The sequence below is a fragment of the Olea europaea genome, unplaced genomic scaffold (genome assembly GCF_002742605.1).
Source record: "Olea europaea var. sylvestris unplaced genomic scaffold, O_europaea_v1 scaffold2016, whole genome shotgun sequence".
NCBI lineage: Eukaryota > Viridiplantae > Streptophyta > Magnoliopsida > Lamiales > Oleaceae > Olea > Olea europaea.
The window spans coordinates 81,626-100,992 of record NW_019238049.1 but is presented as its reverse complement, the minus strand read 5'-3'; the positions used below and the strand labels follow the sequence as shown (position 1 = coordinate 100,992).

Sequence of the window (19,367 nt, the reverse complement as noted above, 5' to 3'; positions counted from 1 at the left end):
ATTATCATTCTCTGCGAAGTTGGTCTGTTTGCATACATAATCTCAATTTATGTCTGTGTCGTCTTGGTGGTGATATTGTTCGGATACTAATCAGTTTGTCGAAGTAGTATCTGTGGTGGTCAGATCTTACTTATTTTAACGTTGTATCTTGAGAAATAGACGCTTGAATTAAATTTCAAGTAGTACTTACAGTAAGGGGGTGAATCTGCTTTAAGGAATCTGTGCTCGCATAGGCCTCGGGTTTCTTATTTATTTATTTTATTTATTTTATCTTACTTGTTCGACTTGCAGATTCATATGCATTTATATTATTTTTGTTCTTCATATATTTTAAAGTTTATTTTCTATTTATCTTAAAAATAAAAATATGGAAAAATTTTACTGACATTCGGTTTGGTAAGTGCATATACGGTGTTCTGCAATTTCGGTACTTGTAAGTGCAAAAATCGATATATGAAAATACAGTATCTAATCTTACTGTATATACGGTATATGCAAATACCGTATTGTATATACGGTAAGCTGGTGTATATATGGTAGGCTGGTGCAAATACGATATTTTGTTGCAAATACGGTAATTTGTATATACGGTATGTGTAAATATGGTATGTTGCATATACGGTATGTAAAAATCCAATATGTAAATTGCATATATGGTATGAATAAATCCGGTTTCACCCACTACACTAAATAATTTAATCAACAATTTTTACTGATGATTATTTTTTTCCCCAGATTTAATTACTTGGATGTCTATTTTGAAGTCTAAAGATAAAGTTTATGAAAGCTTCCTCCAATTTAAATTCAAACAATTAGAATCAGATACTGGGGGCAATTATGTATCAACTTGCTTAAAACAACTTCTGTCACATCATGGCATTTGCCATCACTTAATCTATCCTTATACAGCATAACAAAATTGGTTGGCCAGAACGTAAGCATTTAGATATCATGAAAATTGGACTAAAACTTTGTATCACCTGATTACTCCTTTATGCACATTTGGTTGTGCTTGTTATCACCTTCTTAAATATTATGTATCAAAAAAGTTATTTTTCCGTATCAAACAATGCATATTCCTTGGATACAGTTCCCCCCAGAATTGCCACTGTTGTTTGTACCCTACAAATAAATTTGATATTTTAAGATGAAACTCTAAATCTTTGAGAGTTGATGAGATAACAGTAGGGATGTCAACGAGCCGAGCTGGAAGGATTGTCAACTGCCAACCAGCAGCAGATTTGCTGCCGGGCTGCCATGTTATTTGGACAAATTAATCCCTATGACTTTGATTATGGATAAAAAAAAACATGCTGATAAAGTTTCTTAGACATTTCAAAAGAAATTACGGACAAAGTTGACAAATGTTAGCGACAAATGATAGCTTATCACTGTGTATTGTGTATTAGAATAAAATAAGAATTGACTTGCTGCTCACATGCGTTTTTGCGGCTGGAGTGTTTTGGACCGTGTTCTTTTGCCTATATTACGGTTAATTCAGTTAGCTAATTAGGCATAATTTTCATCCAAGTCAACAAATCCATTTACCATTTATCAAGAAATGCGCTTGAGATTCATAGCTATTAGCTTAACATCTTACAAGTCTTCGCATAAATTAGGTACATTGGTAAGTTAGATTCCTTACTATAAAAAAAAATAACAATAAATATTTTTATATTATATTGTCTAATTTATTTTGTATTATCCACCGAAGATGTTCTTAAATGGTACTGAGAATCTATTGAGAGACAACGGAAAAATTCGTTAAGTTATTATTATTATTATTATTATTATTATTTTGTGTAGTGGGGGTACCAAGATGGGTGGTTCGACATTTGATAGTTCTGGTCGTAGTCACAGTGCAGGCCGGGAGGGGGGGGGGGGATTGGATTGCTCAATAAAGAGGTTATTGGCACATTTCAACTAAGTTGGCACCCGCCAACTATCCCCTATGTAGAGAAATAACAATTCATAATACAAGTCAAAGACTAATAAAGCTAAAATTCCAATTCCTTGTCATATTGCACTGGAGGCCACCAAGTTACTAATTTATTATTATTATTATTATTATTATTATTATTATTATTATTATTATTATTATTATTCTTTGGTGGTTTGCTATTAACGTAGATTGAACTCAGTATGCTCCATTTTAAAAAGTAAATTGTACATTCCGCCGTTGCTCAAATGTGCGGCCTCCTTGAAACTCAATTAAAGGACTAACACAGCTCCAATCCCTCTATATTCTTCTATTTAATATCAATTCAAAACTTTGACAACACTTATTTGAATTTGAAGATCAATGTTCCTAATTTATTCGATAATCACACTTGAATAGAATTAAACATATTATCACATATGATCTTATTATATCTATATTAAATAAGGATATATGAAGATGCATTAAATCAAAAGAATATTCATAGATAATCCAAAACATAAAGCACTATAACAAAGTTTACTTTTTATGGCGTACATGTGCATGCTATATAAAATCATGCCTTAAATGCTCAAATCGTTTTTACATCATGCATTGCAAGCCGAAAAAAAGGGAAAGAATGCCGATACGGAACTTTTTACGGAGTCCAAAAGCATGCTGTAAATACTTTAACTTTTTTATGCCATGCTCACACATATTACGGAGACAATAATGCACCCAACATTAATATTGGTCGATCAATTTTCTGAAATTGTGGAGATCTGATATTTTCTTTTTGAAAAATTGGGAAAAGTTTGAGCTCATAATAAAAATCTCAAAGTGGTAAAATAAAAACTTTAGAGGCCAAAGTAGCATTCCATTTTCCATTATAAAAAAAAAAAAAAAAAATCAAAGATAAAGCTCAACTGAGAGCAGATGTAATGTATGGATAATGGGGAATCAATACAAAAATACAATTTATGTATTATTGAAAGAATATTCCAAGATATAATTATAAACTAATTGAGATTGTGATGAATTTTTAAAATTCTTTTAAATTTAGGCGATTTCAATTAAAATCTTAATGTATTTTAATGAAATCCATTAAACTTTAGCGTTCTCAATTGAGATTTAATGAAATTAAAAATTCGATGAAATCATTTAAAATTTAGTTTTGTTCAATAACTAGTGATTTATAAAGATTTCATTAATAGAAGAATTTAAAAATATTCGGATAGATTTCAAACTTCAAAATACATATAACCAAATATTTTAAAATTTCACGATATTCAATGAGATTCTTACGGAATTTGTAAAAATTTATTCAAATGCACGAAATTCATTAAGATTTTAAAATCCGTCAAAATCTTAATCGATGACACTGGATACCAATTGATACTGACATGAAATGGTTAAAGTTCGATTTGACGTTATCTTATCCTTATAGTTGAAAATATGCACTCTGAGGTGGAGGGAGAGGGAAGCAAGGCAACCGGCTCACAACATTGATCCTCCCATTTTCATTTTTTCTTTTTCCATTTTTCTCTCCTTTTTCTAGGCATGCAATTTTGTATGTCGTAAAAAATCCAAATTCTTTCTTATACATTATTACAACGTGCAATATTTACATAGTAGATTTATTTTCTTATTTTTTTTACGACACACACTTATGCGTTCTGTGAATAATTTATTTATTTATTTATTTATTTTAAAAAAAGAAAAAACGTGATTTTTCTATCCATCTGTATGGCATGCTTGAGAATTACGCCGAAAAATTAATCTTTTATAATGTGCCCAAAATGTATGCAGTAATATTACAATAATTGTTAGTGCTATAATTCATGATATTTCTTATTTGGAATGTCGATAGAAATGGAAAATCTAATCAATTATTGGTCATGTAATTGAAAATCATTAAACTCCTAACAATCATTCAAAGCAAATAAATATTAGAGGCATTTTCAAGAATGTCCAATTTTAGGGGTGTGAGTTGAAAAGTGTCCTATTTTGATAATCCTTGCAAATATGTCCAATTTCCACATCAAATTGTTTACTTTACCCTCATGAAAAGATTAATCAATTTTATATTAATTTGACACAATTTTTGAGAAGGGCAAATAGCTTCTATGAGAAGCCACAATAATGATGCTATTACCTAGGTGAGTCCACTTGCCTACATTTTTAATTAGATTTTAATTAATTATTCTAGAACAAATGAAGAAGTAGAAATTCCATTAAGATATACAAAGAAGTATATGATTCCAACACCAAAGAAGTCATTTTATTTCATGTGAAGAAATTTACTGTCGTCGAAATTTGAAGTTGATTAGACTCTCATCATTTCTTGGTCGAAGGTATATTTCTTTGAACTCTATTTCTTTGAATTTTTTTTTTTGATAAGTTGTATTTAGTAGTTGTTGTTATATATGTTCAAATCTCATTTTTTTGATAAGGTATTTTTTCACTTTAATGGATGAAATCATCCAAACACTGAGTAGATATTTGTTGTACCATTCATCTTAAATAATTTAGTTAGATAATCTACTTCTGTATTTAGAACATCATTTATAGTGGAATAAATTCTTGCAAAAATGGTGATTGAAGTTGAAGAAGATGATAAATGCATGGAATCTCGTCATTTCATTCTCGACATTTTATAAATGTCGATAATGATAGTATAAATATCGTTCTCGACATTTATAAACGTCGAGAATGATATTTATACTATCATTCTCGACATTGTCAAATGGCGACAATAACATTAAAAACTTGACTAAGTTGGAAAAATTTCATGTATAGCGTTTCACTTATTGCATGCAGGTAGCATCATCGTTTTCGATTTTCTTTAGTGGCTGACATTATTGTTGTTTATGGCATGTAGATATGGGAGATGTTAAGAGATTTGTTATCTCGTATGGTGGTAGATTCGTCAACATGGACGATGGTGGAAGACGTTAGGGAACCGAACAATATCAATTATTGTTCGACATTATATTATATATGAAGAGCTTGTATATAAATTATTTGAGAAGCTGAATGTTGACAGAATGAAGTTCCGAATTCAATTGAAATTTACAGTTCCGAAAATGAATATACTCCCTGCTGATGTAGCCAACGATGAGGATTTGCAATGATTTATGTCTGCTCACTCAGAAGCGATGTTGTGTGTAATTGCAAATAAATATAATGTTGGAGAGCACGAACTGCACGTCAAAGTTGAGCCTTTCTCACCGATAGAAGATGCATTGTTTGGACGCGACGAAGTCGGTATATGCGAACTACAAGAGCCACGAACGATTGATAATACGGATGAAAGTTTAGGTGAAGGGAGTTTGTTTATTCGAAATGCAATTTAGTCGATTGATGAAGATGACATTGTGGAGAATAAGATATTCTTTAGCAAGCAACAGTTACACACAAGGCTTCAACTTAAGGCTTTGAAAGAAAAGTTTCACTTCAAGATTAAAAAGTCGAATCCTAGATCTCTTACTATGTGTTACATGCCATTGGCTAGTGCGAGCTTCTAAGATAAAAACTTTAGAAATATTTAAGATTCGAGAGTACATACCTGAGCACACATGTTCTTTAAACATTCAACGAAATGCAAAAATTCACACAACGAGTATAGTAATTGGGCATCACATAAGGTGAAGGTTGGATGATGCAAACCAATCATATGTTCTTGCGGGTATTATTGGGGATATGGAATGTGAGTTTGGTGGATGGATTACCTACAACAAAATGTTGAAGGCTAAAGAGAAGGGACTTTGACTTCTTCGTGGTATACCCGAAGAAAGTTTTCAGAAATTGCCATCATACTATCATATGTTAACCAAGAAAAATCCATAAACTATTGCACACATTGAACTCGACTCGAATAACGAGTTCTTGTACTTCTTCTTAGCGTTCGGGCCGAATGTACGTGGTTTTCGAGAGTACATGAGGTCAGTAATTTTTGTTGATGGAAGTCATTTGAAGGGCCAGTATAAGGAAACACTACTAGTAGCTGCAATGCAAGATGCTAACCTACAAATATATCATCTTGCTTGGGGTGTTGTCGATGGGGAAGCAAATGCATTGTGGAATTAGTTCTTCGCGAAGTTGAAAGATTTCATTGATTATTCAAACCAGCTAGTGTTTGTGTCGGACAGGAAGAAGAGTATTAAGCGGACAATTACGAGATTGTTCCCGCTTTCTCACCACGGTGCCTACATATGGCATATCCAAAAAAATCTTATTGCTAGGTATAGCAGTAGCAATGTCATATTCTTGTTAACACAGGTAGCGCTAGCATACCGCCTATCGAAATTTGATCAGTTCATGATACAGATAAGAACCATTTGAACGTTAATGACATCTTACTTGGAACGTGCCAGTATATCCACCTGGTCATGGGTAAATTTTGTTGGTAATCGGTACAACATTATGACAAATAACATTGTGTAGTCACTAAATTCAGTCCTGAGGCAACAACAAAGTTTCCCTATAACCTCGTTGGTCGAAAATATTACGTCATTGATGCAATGATAGTTCTACAAGAGAAAAAGCGCATCCACCAAATGTAGTACGACCGTGACACCAAAAATTGATGATGAATTGAGAAAATCATTCGACGCCGATGCAACCTTACAAGTACGAAATTTGGACGAACTCGTTTTTGAGGTAGGTGTAGCTACCGAACTTTGTATTATCAATCTTATAGGTAACACATGTCCATGTCGAAAGTTTCAGATGCGACAAATCTCATGTTCACATGCATCCCGAGCTGCTTGCTCAAAAAGAAAATCATTGTATGACTTATGCTCCCCTTATTACACCACAGAATGTTGGCGAGCTGCGTACAATGAAGTTCTTCACCCTGTTGGCCGAGAGTTAGATTGGGTTGTTCCTTAGTCTATTCCTTTCGTCGAAGTCTTGCCCCTGAATATACATAGAGCACCAGGTCGACCTCCTACCTAACGTCAACGGTTAAGAACTGAAAGGTCGACTTTGACACAAAAATGCGGCCGATGTGGAGGTTTGGACATAATAGGCAAACATGTCAGAATTCGACACCTTTAAGTAACACGTATACTTGAATGATATTGTGTATTCCGATCGTCAAATGCCATGATAACATGGATTATCAATGTTTTGAATATATTTTTGTGTATTACTTGCTTTCTATCTTAATTTTTAACCTCTTATTTTAAATGTTGTTGAATATATTTTTGACTTTTACTTCTTTTTGTTTCTTTCTTCATTCTTTCTTCATAGCATTTATTTGCAATTACTTATTCTAAAATTAAACTTGTAATACATTCTCAATCCTTTATACGGAATCATCCCATTTTTTGTGATTTTTTTCTTATATTACTCTTGTCATTCAAAATTTTATAGCGCACGAACAGGAAAATTCGCATGGGCATTTCAACAAGTACGAACAAGACTTAATTTTAGAATGTCATAATGGATACAAACAAGAAAACTCAGGTTTGGGGTATAACTCAAACCAAGGAAAATGGTGATCGCATATATTCTTATGAGCATTTCATTACGATATCATTTCGTTCATCATATAAGTGAACAATCATATATCTAATTCATCACTGGATTTTCTTAATCATTGTAAACACAATGTGGTAATAGATACAAAAGCAATCCATGAATGACTCGTTCTCTTAAGTCATTGGAGCAGACAAAATGGTAATCACAATAGATGGAAACCATAACTCCAATGCATGTCGTAGACGACTATTATATAAAATGATGATCACCCTAAAAAATATTCATCACCTATATGAATTTTATAGCACTAGTATATATACGTAAACATTTCATTTACGATAATTGCATCTTCTACATATCTTCCACCATGGACAAAGAGGATATATCACTATCAACTCCTCGTCGGAGCTTATGATGATCACGTCTTCATTTTCAACGAGAATTACTCCAACATTTTCATCCAACAATACATGATGTGCTTCCAATTGGACCTCTAGTGGGACGATCTCACGATGAACTTGAATTGGTTCAATTTTGTCGATTAGATTCGAAAAAGGAATGGGTTGAAGGCAAACCCTACGATGGCAGTTCGAAGGTTGATGAACATATGGAACAAAGGCATTGCTTTCATTATCCAAGTTTGAGTCTATGATGACCGGGGGGTCGAAAGTGATAGTAACATCAATATAAGAAGTATGTTGAGTAGATGAAGACATAATCAATGGAAGAACTAATTAGTGCTATGAATTTATTAAATTCATGTCTGTTCATATTCACGTAAAGTCCAGCCTTTTATAGTGGAGAAACACTTGTCTGTTGAATGCATGAGAAGATATCTCACCAACCAATATGATTGAAGTCATTCATGGTGATTATTTTATTATTTTTTTCACATCAATATGGTTGAGAATGTACTTGTGCTTGACATATCAATTTTAATTGCTATAATAATTATAAACCCGCTTGCTATAGTTTTTGCAGTTAATACTCCAATTGATTGCCTTAACTCTTCATTAAAATTGATTGGATCATATTTATCTTGACATTTGATGCCGTTCTCGACATTTGGAACGTCGTTATCGCCGTTAAATAGCTATTAAACTCGACACTTGACATTGGAGTTGTCTAGAACGACACTTGGACCTAAAGAGGATATTTCTCTACGTTTTAACAATTTCTTGACGTTTGATATGTCGTTATCGACAATACATAGCTGTGAATCTTGACACTTGATATTTCATTTGTCTAGAATGACAGTTCAAGAACATATTACATACTACCATATAAACCAAAATATGCAAACCATCTTGTAAACCAAAATACATATTACGTATCACCACATAAACTAAAATACATGTTACGTACCACCACATAAATTAAAATACATATTGCAAACCAGCATATAAACTAGAATATGCAAACCACTGCGTAAACCAAAATATATATTATGTACCATGACATAAACGAAAATACACATTGCAAACCACCATCTAAACCAAAATATGCAAACCTCTAAATTTGAATCAACCTGAAGTTCATATCCAATCACCATTATGTGCCGTCAACCAAAATACACAGACTATGCATCCCTCTTATCCCTCTTGCGATCAGATCGAGTGTATGGCGTCTTTGTGCTTGCACTAGCCTTCTTTAGCCTCAACGATTGAGATCTACGTGTAGGTGAATCAGTTGCCATCGAAGGTCCAATAACGATGCTATTATGAACGACTGATCATCAATGGATACACCAACTGTAGGTACAATGGTTGGTGCCTCTTTCACAATATCACAAGTAACGTATACTGACCCAAGTACTCCAACCCCACCTCTCGACGTTATGGACACATCAATAATATTGCAAACATCTGTTTCGATTGCCTCTCCGACATTCTATTTGTTCGTAGAAATATTGAGAGTGAAAACAGCATGTCGGGGCACATCTCCACTGCAATCATCATGACCAAATCCACCATACTGGTCAGCAACATTGTGTACACCAATTTCTATAGTAACTTCATCAAACCTACGCCGGATCTTATTTATCTCATCAGTGACATGATTTCTCAAACTGCACTCATGACATCCTAGTTCATTTTGGAGACTAGCGAATCTAGTATTCATCTCCTTTCTTAAATCGTCCAACCTACTCTCAAATGCCTCCCATTGTTCATTGAAGAGAGCTCTTATCTCATCTAAAGACACATGCCTTTCAATGATCGGAGCCCCATGCTATTCTTCTCCTCCGTCAACGTGATGCAAATCTCGATGATAAAGTCCACATGTGTTGCCTTGCCGAGATTTATTTCGTCCATGTTGTTGTTATCATTCCGTGTAACATCATCTTCAACTGGACAATCATGTATTTCTATTGATTGAGCAACGAGACCATTTAGAACGGGGTCAGCTACGTCTTCCAATGGAACTAGATTGGCGATGTATGGCTGCAATTTTTCTGCAGCAGTTGCGCGCAATGTTACCCACAAGTGCACCTATAGGGGAAGGAAAAATAAGCGACCTGAAATATCATAGATTGCAAAAGTGTGAGCATATTATGTATGTAAATTGCTCACGTGTCTTCTCAAAAAAAGCTGCATATGTTCTGGAATGGGATTGTTTCGTGCCAGACCACTGGAACACCCTCGGAACATTGTCACAAGTCTTGCTTGAGAATCGAGCTCCTAACTCCAAGATTGCCTCGTACGCCCAAATCTATATGACATTTATAACAGTAATAACCATGTTTGGAGGTACGTAACAATGTATGATGAAAAGAACTGAAATGAATAAGGACACATGTATACCTGGACAGCGAGAGGAAATTCATACAACGTGTAAGTCATCCTGTCACAATCGTTCACTTTTGCCATGTCCGCCTTTCTTCCCCATCCACGTAGTAGTGATTTGATAAGAAGTTGAAAACATACTGTCCTCCATTGGTAGGCATTGAAGAAATCTAAGTCATCAACGATGGAGAGAGTTGTCGGATGTATCCCTACATTTCGATCTCTGAATTGAATACCCCTTCAATAATTAGTGCCAACCCAAGATTGTAACGATCGTTACGGTTGCCACATGTCAAGAAAACTTTCTCCAGATCGCTACAAGTTATCCGGTCCATATTAGCAAACATTTTGTCCTGTAGACGGGTTTTCTTTAGGATTTTGTCAACTTCGGTACTTTTAAGCACTTTACCGCACTTCAAGCCAGTGATTAATGTGAACTCTAGCAATCCAAATCGTGTGAACCTTTGGTTCACCATGAACCAAGCCTCAAACCGGTTTTTGCATACTACCATTTCGTTTACCATTTTATGAATTAATTGAGCGGATAGTTTCAACTCCGGTAACCTTGCCACATGTCCTATATACAATTGTCCTCAAACATACGCTTTTGTTGTGGATCCAATTTGTTGAGGACAACAGATATGTATTTTGTGTTGCTGACCTGTGAGACATGGGCCGAAACATGTTCTTCTTCCAGAATGTTATATCGGTGTTACATAGTCATCTACAAATCAAAACAAATAAAAACAACACTTTTAACAAATAGTATGAGAACGTACAAACGAAATCTAATTAACATTCTTGTTTATAATGCAGTAAAAAAAATGATTTTTCCCTTATGGATAATGCAACAAAAGGTTAAGACTTAGCCTCGTGTAAGCATACATCATCAATGAAAGGGCTAATATTTAGCATAATCTAACAGCACATCGCTAATGAAATATGACCTATACTGGTACGACTTTGTACCAAGACCTCAATAACTTGATTTCTTTCAAGCAAAATATTTTTTGTCATCTTGTAAATAGTTTTATAATTATGACACATGGTTAGATCATTGAAATTTTAGCACAAGCTCAATGTTTTGAAATCCAAGATTCTGCATTTTAAATGTAAGCAGAACTTTTATGCAGGTGAAATTTTATTTGTATTTTTACCCTAAAACACTCAAATACCGACATAAGAGATATATTTAGATATGCATTATTGAAAGATATTGCACTTTTTGCTCACAACTAATCCAACTAAGAATATATTGTACTAGAAAGAAATCGAAAGATGGATCTTGTCAAAAATTCCTAACCCTACAAGCATGTTCGACACTTGACAAAAGTCAGTCTTAGATATTCACTAGTGAACTCTTTCATAGAGTATTCCCTATTCCTCTAGAACATCAACTAAGGAGGAATCCTTCTTAACCATAATATGGAATTCCCCAAAGCACTGTCATGCTACACGATTGAAAAGAAAACCTCATTACTTATATTCTTTATTACTATCTATATATATTGGTTTATACTTTAAAGATATCTGAAATGGTACATATTTCTTTATGTGTCCGTGATCTATGAAAAACTGTCTGACTTAACTTCATGGTCTCCTATTTAGGATGGATTTCCCACCAAAATCCAGTTAAGGCGGAGGTTGACCGTTATCTATTGACCGTCGACAATCAACAACCATAATAGCCCGATCATTTATTAAAATTTGATTAAATAATATTAAAAGTTATTCAATATAAATGTAAATGAGATTTCTTTATTTACAGAGTGCAATTAATTATAGGTCTTTTTCCCGTGGCTTAATCATGTGACTTAATGATATGAGATATGAAATCAGGTTTTTACAAATGGATCTTGTACATATCTTGAAAATGCCTCAGTGGTGGGGGCCCTCAAAATTGGGGTTCAACCTTTTATTATCATCAAGAAGTTTCTTAAGATGTGTTTATAACTAATCTTGGTTCAATTCACTATTTATTATTAATCTATCTTTAATCTTGACATCTTTTAACATTTCTTACACGAGGATCCACACCAATATTATTAGCTTATTTTAATAAACCAAGCCTAATAGGCCCTATTTATAATCTGCAACTAAGCAATTAATTAGTCTCATAAGAAACACATTTCTAAATCAATTTTAGTATAACCATTTTCTTGTTTTAGTGACAACCAATTGCAGATCAGATTAAAAACACAAAGAGGAGAACATAAACAATTTTGCAGACAATTCATATAACAGACTAACGATTATAACTAAAACTATTATAAGAGATTCATAATTTCAATAGGACACTTTTCAACTCACACCCCTAAAAGTGGACATTCTTGAAAATGCCTCGGCGGTGGGGCTCTCAAGATTGGGGTTCAACCTTTTATTATCGTCAAGAAGTTTCTTAAGATGTGTTTATAACTAATCTTGGTTCAATTCACTATTTATCATTAATCTATCTTTAATCTTGACATCATTTAACATTTCTTACATGAGGATCCACACCAATTTTTACAAATTCTTGCAGGTTGTTTGACATCCTAAATATGACTTCTGATCTGAATGCGGAACTCTCTAAAAGTACTGTCATTTTTGGTCTAAAGGTCTGGATATTAAGTTATTGGGATTATTCATTATTGTCGCTTCATCATCATGTGATTTTCTTGGAATACAAATAAACCCAACAAATTAACAAATAGCATAACATAGATGATAAATTATAGATGCAGTGGCATAAAACCAAAAAAAAAAAGAAAAAGAAAAGAGAAAAGGCTCATATTCCACAGAAAACGCTGTTACCCTGCCGTCCCCTTCCCTTCAGCTACACCCAATCCCCAATCGCCGGTCGACAGCCCCTTCCTTCTCCTTCAGCCACAAAATCGCCCCAAATCCCTCCCAATCGCTCCTTCAGATTTCACAGCAAGTAAATGTAATCGATTTGGAATTGGAGAGTTATGAAATGGGGTTAATTTGGGGAAATGAACCAAGAGGGAAGAAAAATGGCTCACATTCTACAGTAAACGCTGTTAAGCTGCTGACCTGTCGTTCCCTTCCCTTTAACTTCGCCCAATCCCCAATCACCAACCGATGGCCCATTCTTTCTCCTTCGGTCATGAAATCGCCCCAAATCCCTCCCAATCGCTCCTTCAGATTTTACAACAAGTAAATGTAATCGATTTGGAATTGGAGGGTTATGAAATTTGGGTTAATTTGGGAGAGAAATGAACCAAGATTCTTGCCTTGGGCGTGGAAATAGAATTTCCTAACTGGGGTATTTTTGTCTAAATAATTCGAAAATGGACATTAGAAAAAATGTGGACATTTTTGCAAATGACTAGGTGAAATTGGACATTCTATGAAATTTCCTCTAAATATTAATATCAAAATTTGAAAATTAGTATGAAAAATATCAAATCGTAGATGTCATCATTATACTATTGTCTGTACAATTATCTATGAGAAAAGGCTAATTGAAAAGACTAATTTATAATTTTTCGATTAAATGTAAAATTTAAAGGAACACAACATCCCTCTTATACATATGATCTTCGAGATGAATCAGTTCCAACAATCTCCGCCCACCCCTCACCCCCAATTAGTAAAGAATATTAGCCCCTTTTGCATTTACTGGAGTAGAAATTTACTTAACAAGATTAAGTTTCTATCCCTCATTAATGGAAATAAAGTCCTCCTACATTGTATATTAATCTGAATGGTAAATTGCGTACAAAGTCAAAAGTGAATTTGTTCAGTCGAGGAATATAGATGCCTAATAGCAAATGGGCTTGTAATTTTACTATTTTTAAACTGCAAGCATGAAAATGTGGATACAAATATGTTGCTAGTCATTTCTTACCTAAAGTAAAATGAAATTGAAAAAAAATTCCAAATTCCTATTTTGGGGGTTTTTAGTTGGGCTTTTTAATTTTGGGTTGTACCTTATAATTCTCATCTTTCCATTATGATTGTCATATAAATGCAGAAATCTAAGAGCTACTAAATATCTGTACAAATATTTATATAAATGATATGATAGAGTAATTGTATTTTATTTTTATTTTTATTTTTATTTTTGGGTGAATTGAGGGTGAAAATAACGTTGTTATTCATGAAATTAAAATATATCAATATGCCATATGGGTATCCCAACTGAGAAAATGTGGAGGATATATGACTTCATCTTATCCAAAATTTCTCCATCAGTTATCTCATTACAATTGCATCTTGAAAATAATTACATGTTTACCAAAAAAATTCTGATGATTTTTCTACTGTTGTTTGAAACATTGTTTTTTCTTTCGAATTTTACAATCCCTTTTTCCCTATTCAAAAAATTATTTAATGTGTAATATCTAATGCAAATCTTCAAAACAATATATATATATATGTTAAAAAAAAAATAGATAGAAGACAAAGGTAGAATGACAAAGTTGTCCACTATCAAAAGCACAATCAGGTTCACGATATAAATAGCTTTCTAATACCAAACATGTTGATATTATTAACCATCAACCGTCCTAAAATTTTCAGCCCATGTTTGATTTTATCATGTATGATGTATAAGGATAGAAACCTAATTCATTCAATAAGTTAGTAACTATTCATTTGACATTCATATGAAACTTTACTCATGCATGCGAAACATACGTCCAATTCACATTGCTTTGTTTGAGACACTTTTTACGTTTCTTCAAAAACTAAATACTGTGTGTAGCCTATCTTTTTGGTGGAATTACAGTATATTATTCCATAAAATTAAGCCTTCCTCCCCTAAATTGTATATAAAGGCTATTTTAAAGTCAAAGCCAAAATTAAAGTGACCTAATAATGTTTTAAGCCTAGGTTTGCCAAACACAGGTAGGAATATGGAACGAGAAGAGGAAAAATAAAAATGTATAAGGTGGCTAAGAATTGGAATCCAGTAATCTAATAAACGGCTTGCTTTACTGTACTGATGAAACAGAAAACAAAATGGTTGAAAAGAAGACATATTTCTGTACCTTAGCTGAAAAGTAAGAAAATTAGGTAACATTAATCTCTCCGGAAATCAAACTTCAACTTCTACTATGTATGACCAACAAAGAATAAATGGCGTGTGGATCAAGTAATTAATTACCTTCTTAGTTTTGTTTCTATTCATCAATTTGTTTATCCATTCCTATATTCAAATAAATAAAAAATAGGGTTATGATCTTATTTGGTTGTAATGTAAGTTCAGAATAGCTTGGTTAAAAGAAAAATTGATCACAACCAATGTAATTTTGGTTGTCGAGAACTTGAATTATTATATCAATATCACTTTTATTAAAAGAATTCTCAATTAAACATGACTACTACATGTTTTATGTTTTAAATTTACTAATTTGTATTAATATGCACTGACTTTAAGAAGAAAGATAGAACTTATTTCAAGAATATGTTATTCTTTATTTCGGTGAGTATTGTAATTATTAGATAAATATTGATAAGCAAGAACTGGAGTTCTAAATCCATGAGATATTATTTTAAATTTTATTCTCACATGAAATTAGCAAATTAACTAACTGAGCTTTAGGAAGAAGCAACTTAGAGGGTGTTTGGAAGTGATTTTTTGCTCCAAAAAATTGATTTTTTGACCGTTATTTCGCTGTTCCAGACATAAAATTTGACTTTTTTTCTCACAGGTAGACCCTATGTTTTTTCTAACGATCAAAAAATCAATTTTTAAAATCGCTCCCAAACGGGGCCTTAAGCTAGCCAATGATTTAACAGTCGGTCCATTTTTACTATAATTTGTTAGCAAATTAAAGTATGTTTAGGAAGTAATTATAAATACCTTAATTTATAGATAGATAGAAAAGATTAGTGGATGGGTGGATAATGTTTAAGTGATAAAAATGAGTATTCGATAAGTAGATAGTAACTATAGAAAAGATCAGTGGATGGGTGGTTAATATTTAAATGATAGAAATGAGTATTAGATAAGTAGATAGTAATTGTGGATCTCATGAAATGAGAGAATAAAAATTGATTTGAAAAGTCAAACATGACAATATTTGGACAATACAAAATGATAGAGCTTCGGTTTGCATTTTTTTTTTCCCCAAGAATCTTCAATATGCCGGCCACATTATACTAGGACATTGTTACATGAACATCAAAATTTACATAAAAGATTACATATTGTTACATGACACTCTATCATTTGTCAATGTATAAAACACAATTAACTATTTTCATTTAATCTTTTCCATCCAAATTATTTTCAGTGACCCCTTACGTATCATTTTTATGTACAAATGACAAAATTCTTTATATTAAATCTGACTTTTACATTAAAGGTTATATACATATACAATTTTTTTTTTCTATATAAACTTGGTGACAAATTATATAAATACAAGAAAATAGAGTTTTAGTTATATTAAAATATTGTGATCATGGACAGATATTTGCCGCAAAACAGAAATATAACAACTTAGGAATTTTATGTTTTTTGTGACAAAAGAAAATAAATAAATGACATGAGAATTATGAGAATTTTGTTTTCTCGAACCTCAATCACTTTCTCGTGGGTGTATTTGTTTCTTGAGCCGCAATTTATTGACTGATGCCATGTTCGAAAAAGCATGAAATTCTTATTCCACCAAACAAGTTCTGTTTGTCATAAATAAACAGTAAACATGACCAAACATTATTATCTAAATCTAATCTATATTCACAAACAAAAGCCTATAAATACGTCTTAAATGCTTCAACTCCTCATCGAATCTCTCTCATATACACAAGATGGCTAGCTTAGTGAGTTTTCTTGCTTTCCATTGTCTCTTCACCATCTTTCAGTATTCATCACTTGCAGCCAATGTTAATTACAATGTTCAAACATTGGGAGCAAAACCCGACGGAAAAACTGATTCCACAAAAGCATTCTTGAGTGCATGGACGTCTGCCTGTGCCTCTGAACAACCAGCCACCATATACGTGCCACCGGGAAGATTCTTGCTCGGCACTGCAACTTTTGCCGGCCAGTCATGCAAAAACCAGGCCATATCGATACAGATTGATGGCACTCTTGTAGCTCCATCTAATTATAACGTTATTGGAAATTCTGGTACCTGGATAAATTTCGAAAGTGTAACGGGAGTTTCTGTCATTGGTGGAACCTTAGACGCCCAAGGGGCTAATTTGTGGGCTTGCAAAAATTCCGGCAAGAGTTGTCCAACTGGAGCAACGGTACGTTAATAAAGAAGAAAGTGGACTATATCATTTGAAATAGTACTCTAATTATCTTTGCATGTTTGATGCATAATTAGTTCATTCTACTTGAGTAACTTGCATGGGAATTCTAATGTTCTTTTTCATTGTATCTTCAATACAGACACTGGCATTCTACAATTCCAAAAACATCATGATCAGTGGATTGTCTTCAATAAATAGCCAGATGTTCCACATTCTGGTTTATGGAAGCCAAAACGCCAAGCTGGTGGGAATGAAGGTTTCAGCGCCAGGAAACAGCCCGAACACCGATGGAATTCATGTGGAGAAATCCTCAAGTGTCACAATTATGAACTCAAAAATGGGAAATGCAAGAACCTGGAGTGCAAAATGTGACAGTTAAGTCAGCTACATTTACCGGAACACAAAATGGGGTGAGGGTGAAGACATGGGCCAGGCCAAGCAAGGGGTTTGTTAAATATGTTCTCTTCCAGCATCTTGTGATGGTTAACGTCGAAAATCCAATAATTATTGACCAAAATTATTGTCCCGGTGGTCAAAATTGTCCTGATCAGGTAATAATTGCTTTTGTAGCATTATAAATTTTATTTTTGCACTTATTTCCTTGCAGAAAAACAACTCCCACCCTATTCCCCCTTACTTATATAGAATGAAATCCAGCCCAGTTTAATTCTTATTAAAATGAATGGAAGAAACCTCGAGATTATTCGTTCAATGCAAAATGAGCTTTACATCCTGCTATAAATAGACAACTGACCGACTAACTTGAACAAACTAACTAACGAACTTACTACAAACCAATACATTTTTGACACATGTAAATATACAACTGATGAAACTAACTTGCAGCCCTGCAATGTAACAGTTATTGCTTGCTTCCATTTGCTGCTTCCAGTTAGCTTCCAGTTTGCGTCTATTCTGTTAATTCTGAAGAGGGTTTTATTTTGTTTTTTCAGGTTTCGGGTGTAAAGATCAGTGATATAACTTATCAAGACATACATGGGAGTTCGGCAACAGAAATTGCAATGAACCTTGACTGCAGTAAAGGAAATCCATGCAGTGATATTAACTTGGAAGACGTTAAGCTGACCTACAAAAATGAACCGGCTCATTCGTCATGCATTAATGCCGATGGAAAGGCTTCTGGCTTGGTTCAACCCAACAACTGCTTGTATAATTAGAAAACAATTTGAAGGATTTATACTTGAAAAAGATTATAGATCATATACTAAAAGCTTAAGATACAAAATTAAGAATGAGTTTAGACACACAATGTATCCAATTCAATAAATAAAGTTCATATGAATGATGTTCTTTTACATAGATCGGTAATTTTCCAAACATTCTCTCAAAACCTTCTATACAATTAAAAATTGAAATCAGCAATAAATGTGATTAGTTTAAGGTGATGGAATTGATACATTTACGAGTAAAATGGCGATTTACATTTGTACTTCTGCATACTTTGTTTTAATACATAGAGAACATTTTCACAAAAGCGTACTACAAAATAATTATAGCTTCAACGACGAAAACTTATGTACAATATTAAAAGAAGGGATTGATAAGAAACTTTTGAATACCGAATTTTCCCTTATGTATTTAGCTATACTCCTAATATACCCTTATTTAATTTTTATTTTGTTAATAATTAATTAATAACATTAATTCCTTACATATTTACTCATATGTCCAATATATCCTTATTTAAGTTTGATTTTGTTAATACTTAATTAATAACATTAATTCAATTTATTCATCATGAAGGGGAAAAAAAGTGACTATAAAAGATTCTTTAATAATCAGCCTTATACCTAGTATTGAAGAATTGGTGGAGCCAATTCGGAAATGATTTTATCACTACGCGAATCCAAAATCAAACTCAGAGTGAAAATCTCTTTTTCTTTTCCATTCGTTCATAATTCCCTAAATTAATCTTTTCAATATTATATAATTTTTTATCAACGTCT

The 19,367-nt window shown here is 33.1% G+C and overlaps 1 pseudogene; it reads left to right on the top strand.

Annotated features, from left to right (window-relative positions):
- Positions 1-16,919: 16,919 nt before the first annotated feature.
- Positions 16,920-18,720, top strand: LOC111379661 (annotated as a pseudogene).
- The last annotated feature ends 647 nt before the right edge of the window (positions 18,721-19,367 follow it).